Source organism: Rhincodon typus, chromosome 10 (assembly GCF_021869965.1).
Source record: "Rhincodon typus isolate 14 chromosome 10, sRhiTyp1.1, whole genome shotgun sequence".
In the NCBI taxonomy this organism is placed as follows: domain Eukaryota; kingdom Metazoa; phylum Chordata; class Chondrichthyes; order Orectolobiformes; family Rhincodontidae; genus Rhincodon; species Rhincodon typus.
In genome coordinates, this window is record NC_063341.1 from 53,057,163 (window position 1) to 53,063,162 (window position 6,000).

The window sequence follows — 6,000 nt, forward strand, 5'->3', positions numbered from 1 at the left end:
AGATTTAGTAGGACTTCTTTCACTCAGAGGGTGATGAGAATCTGGAACTCAGTGCCTTGAAGGATGGTAAGGGTGGAAACTATCATAACATTTCAGAATTATTTAGATAAACACTTGAATTGCCATAGCATGCAAGTCTGTGGGCCAAGTGCTGGAAAATGAACTAGAGTGGATAGTTTCTTGATGAATGGCATAGACTGGCCTCTTCCAGGTTGTAAACTCTATGACTCTAAATGTAGTCATATAGTGCCCTTCAAACAGAATGGGACACAGAACTTAAATGGACTGTGAAACAGTTTTGTCTTAGTGTCAAAACAATCATTTTGCACACAGCCAAATCCTGAAAAGAGCAAATGAGATGAATAAATTGGCATTCTGCTCTTTGTTACATTGACAGATACATAAATGATTAGGAGACGTCCATGCTGCTCAGATGCTTATGTTCCATCAGACCTTTTTTACTCATCTGGACACAAAGTTTCAGCCAACGAATAATGATAACAAAATTCTCCCTCAATATGTATTGTAGCGTCATCCTGGTTTATATGCTCAGGTCTCGGTACAATCGACTGACTCAGGGACAGGCTACATTAATGCAAACTGTTGGCTGTTTTATAAAATATGATGATAGGGTTTAATTGGGTATTGTGCACCAAAATGTATCTTAATAACTTAATCAACAAATCATCTTGTGCATAATTAAATCAGAAATTGCTGGTGAAACTCAGCAGGTCTAGCAGCATCTGTGAGAAGAAAGCAGAGTTAACATTTCAAACCAGTGAATTCTATTATTTTGTGGATAATTAATACACGCTGACCTAAAAACAGAAGCTCAGATTCACAACATGTTTCAAAGAATTAAAAAAGGGATCTCTCCAGCATACTCAAAAGTAGTAACAAATTCTTATTCTTTGGTCATGTACAAAAATCAGCCCCAATATCTAATATCTAGCACATCTATCGAGCAATGACATCAAACTAACATCAGCTAAAACAACTAAGTTTCTATGATTTATCAGCACTAGCTACCATTTATGCAGGTTGTACTCCTTTTTGCTCCTGTCTTGGTGGTGCCTGCACTACTAGCACGAGCTTATCAGTAACAGGAAAACAAGCAGCAATTAAACTGTGTTTTGCCATTGCACAATTCAGTGAAGTGGTTACTAACAGATCAAGATGGTCAGAAATCTTATTGGAACAACTGGCAACTATCAACAGCTCATATAAACTTTCACTTCAGATTGCATATTGCGACATGTTGCATCAATATGACAACCCATACTAGGCACCAATTTGCTCCTCGCCAATTCATGCCAAGTGCTTAGGTGCTTCATTTCTCATGTTAAACGATACTGTACAGTTTCAATACTTAATACATCAAGTTTAACATCGTTTGTTTCTACACCTTATGTCACAAAAATTAATTTTAAAAACTTGGTGGCATAGTCAACAGCGAAGGTTTATCGAAGATTACAAAGGAATCTTGATCAGGTGGGCCAATAGGCTGAGGAGGGGCTGATGGAGTTTAATTAGGATAAATGCGAGGTATTGCATTTTGGTAAAATCAACAAGCACAGGACTTATACAGTTAATCGTCAGGCCCAGAGTAGTGTTGTCAAACAGAGGGATCTGGGGTTCAGGTACATAGTTCTTTGAAAGTTGTATCACAGGTGGATAGGGTGATTAAGAAGGCAGTTGGCCTTCATTGCTCAGACCATCGAGTATAGGAGTTGGGATGTCACGTTGACGGTGTACAGGACATTGGTGAGGCCACTTTTGGAGTACTGCGTATTTTTCTGGTTGTCCTGCTATAGGAAGGATATTACAAAATTGGAGAGGGTGCAGAAAAAGATTTAGAAGGATGTTACCAGGACTGGACGATTTGAGTTATAAGGAGAGGCTGGACAAACTGGAACTTTTCACTGAAGTATAGGAGGTTGAAGGGTGACCTTACAGAGGTTTATAAAATCATGAGGGGCATAGATAAGGCGATTAGCAAAGGGAGGAGGGTTTCAAAATTAGGAGGCATATTTTTAAGGTGAGAGGAGAAAGATTTAAAAGGGACCTGGAGGCAACTTTTTCACACAGAGGGTGGTTCATATGTTATGTGAATGAATTGCCAGTGGAATTGGTAGATACAAGTAAAGTACAACATTTAAAAGACATTTGGACAGGTACATAGGAAGAGGAGGAGGAATATGGGCCAAACACAGGCAGGTGGGACTTATTTAGTTTGAGAAACTTGGTCAGCATGGACAAGTTGGAAAGGATGGTCTGTTTCCGTGCTTTATGACTCTATTAAGTGATGAATATGACAGTTACTGACATTTTTAAAAATAAACATTTTAAAAAATTAGCCCAACAGCAGTACAATATATTGGGGCACCAACACGAGTACCATAGAGATAAAATGGAGATTTAAGCTTCTGATGCTGCAAATCCTGATCTTTGTCAGAGATAGAAGGGTTACACTGTAAAATCCGTGTGAAGTTTTCTTTATGAAAGCTGTCAATTTGACACTGCAATAACCAGATCAAGTTGCCAGCCAGAGTTCTCTGCTGTGATAACAGGAAAAAGTAAGGTTTATTGAACGAGCAATTCACCTTTAGCAAAAGTAAGAAGAGAGTACAAACAAAACAATGGTGTCAGTGCAGACGTCCCTCTTTAAAGGATTTAGTTTAATTTTTTTGGGAACTGATAAGGAATTCACATCATTATCCAAACCATATTAAAGTGCATCACTTTGAAATTTCATATAATATAGATTGTTTTCAAAAGCATAATTTATTAGCAGAGTGAAGTATTATGCAATTTATCTGGCTGAAAGACAACTTAAGTTTGCACTAAGTTAAATGAAGCAGTAGGATCTGCCAGCCAAAACCAAACAGATCCGTAATTCTTAATGATATAATGAAGGAAATAAATCAGAGTGTAGACACTCCATAAACATCAAAAATGTCACACATTCTCTGGTCAACTGGTGTATCAGTCACACGGAAAATAAACATAGTCCTTAATCAAATTAAAAACACCTAATTTAGTCCACAGTACATTTTAAAAAAAACTTTAGAAGAAATTACGTTCCTTTCATTTTGTTTCCACTAAGCTATAGATGTGTCATTTCAGGTTAGCGAATCCACTGAATTAATGCTGATAAGCATCACTTCCAGCCTGGATGCAGATACAGAAGGATGGGTCATTTGAAAGTTCAAACTGACTACTTATGTGCATTCATTCTCCCTTCAGTGATATTTTCTATGAACGAAAAAAAAATTAGAACACATCTTTCTATCCACCATCTTACAATTTTTACACAAGTAAGAAATTATACTAAGAGGATAGTGCATATTAAAATGAAATTAAAAATAATGAATCAAAGAATGTATTCCATTTTCCAATTCTGATGAAAGCCCAAAGGCCTCAACATAGAATTCACCAGTTTCAAAATCTCCCCACCCCGGCCTCATCGACGTACAACCCTCCCTCTCATTCCCACCTCCCTGACCTGACACAACCTGTCCATCTTCTCTCCCACCTATCCACCACACCCTTCCCACTGACCAATCTCCACAACCCTCTATGTGCATCCACCCATCACCTTCCCACCTACCTTCGCCCAGCCCCACACCCCCATTTATTTCTGAGCTCCCTTCTCCCTCCCTAGTCCTGATGAAGGGTGTAAATCCGAAACGTCGACTTTCCTGCTCCTCTGATGCTGCCTGACCTGCTTTGTTCCTCCAGCTCCACACTGTATTGACTCTGTAAAGTTATTTGTTTCTCTCTTCACAGATGTTGCCTGAACTGCTGAGTATTCCCAGTATTTTCTGATTTGCTTTTTTCAATTCATCCTGCCTTTACAATAGCATGCTGCTCGTAATTATAGATGTTTTAAGGTACAACGTAATGATTTTACAAGATGACAATTAGTATTAAGTTACATATATATTTATAATTTCTAAAATGTTTTAGTGGTTAAGTTACTCATTCCTATTATCCTTTGAATAGCTAAAAAATAAAGTTAAAACTCATCTTTAACAAATTAGTGTTCAATTTGAATCTGGAATGCTTTGAACAATAATTCAAAGCCTCAAATGCAATTGTACCCAGTGTTTAGTTCCGGAATTTTACACAAATTAATTAAACATGGCTGTAATTTCAACCTTAGGTTATCATAAGATTTCCTTTGGATTGTTCACAATCTAATCTAAAAGTGGTCTTCAGCCATGGAACTTGTATTATCATCATATAGGCTACCTATTTACTTCAACCAAAGAAATGAAATTGCATTTTTAAATAACGACATGTGGTGATTTTTTTGAGGTATTATTACATGGTAGGAGGTAGGCTCACGCTTAAGTTTGCCAGGTTTTATAACAGTCTGGAGGTAGAAATATTGACCTGGATGTGTAAAATGAAACAGGAAGGGACAGCTGAAGAGGCAAAGCGATTTGGGAACAAATTATAGAAAGTAGGATCCAGATTATTTTCCAAATAGTAGGGTGAAAATCTAAAAGAGAAACTGAATGTTTCAGACATATTTGGGAGAGGTTATTGTGGAAAAAGACAGGTGTGAAAGGAAGTCTGTTGTCCTTACCTAATGAAGCCTACGTGTGACCTCAGACCCACAGTAATGTATGCACTTAACTCAGTAACTGTATCAGAAAACTGCCCAGTAAGCCACTCAAATCAAGGGCAACTAAGATGGGCAACATGTCAATGACCACTGACCATCAAAGAGAAAAGTTAAAAAAAATTAGTCAGTAGGTATTAAGGTCTAACATAGGGGCAGAGGAGGCAAGATGAGACCTGAAACCCACCAGGGTACTAAACAGCACACCGAGCTTACAACACCCTGTTATGCTGTGAGATCACGATTTGGAGGAGAGGTAATCAATGACAATACAGAAGTTTGTAGTCAGTGATGAAGGCAATAGCCTTATTTCTCAAAGTTAAGACATAACCAAAACTTGATGTCTGACAAATAGTCTGACAAGACACAGATAGTCAAAAGTGCTGTTGATTTTTAAAATTCATTCAGGGGATGCATTTATTACCCATCTGTAATTGCCCAAAGGGCAGTTGAAAGACCCACATTTGCTGTGGGTCTGGAGTCACATGCAGGCCAGACCAGATAAGGAAGATAGTTTCTTTCCCTAAAGGACGTTAATCAACCAGATGTGTTTTTCGAACAACTGACAATGGTTTCATGATCATCATTAAGACTCTTAATTGCAGGTCTCTGAAATAATTGTCTGGTGATGATACCACGAGGCCATTGCTTCCCCGAAGCAGAGCTCCATGCCATCAGTATAAAATACTGAATCTGGCTCTATGGTTGTGAATGATATAGCAGAAAGACAGTTAGATAGATGTTTTGGGAAATTCCAGAGGTTACAGTCTGATGGGTTGGAAAAGAAACCATTTGCTAAAGATACAAAAGTTACATCCAGATAGAAAATAGTGGAACCAATTGTGCACCTGGACAATAGAGATGCTTTTGAGAACATTACCATGGAGTAATCTAGGATGGATATTGCACTATAGACACTCAAAGAGCATATAATTCATGTGCGGTGAGAAGAGTAAAGAGATTTGAATCGAAAAAGATAAGAATATAGCTTGGAGGCAACATGTCAGGAAAGGGATATTGCACATGGAATAGCAGGTGAAGAGCATTAATGACTTGAGAGACTGATAATTTTGAGGAACGGATGACTGAAAAAAGAAAGGAACGATTAATGTCAGCTAGCATGGGAAGCTGGAAGAAGCACTGAGTGATCTGGAATTGAGTGAGAAAGAGTTCAAGGAAGAAAGCAGATGGTTTCACAAAAAAGGTGAGTTTGAACAGGGTGGTGGAAAAAATAGCCAAGAAACTGAGTCTGTGAATCTGCCCGTGTGACACTGGCCCTGCAGATCTGCCCGTGTGAGTCTGTGTGACACTGACTCTACAACGCCGGCCCTGTGAGTCTGCCCGTGAGACACCGGCCCTGTGAGTCTGCC

General features: G+C 38.5%; 1 protein-coding gene across 1 annotated transcript in view; it reads right to left on the bottom strand.

The window, feature by feature from the left end:
• The window catches only part of eif2b3 (eukaryotic translation initiation factor 2B, subunit 3 gamma), a 126,667-nt gene that overhangs the window by 96,700 nt on the left and 23,967 nt on the right, over positions 1 to 6,000 (bottom strand). The gene's annotated exons all lie outside the window — the stretch shown is intronic.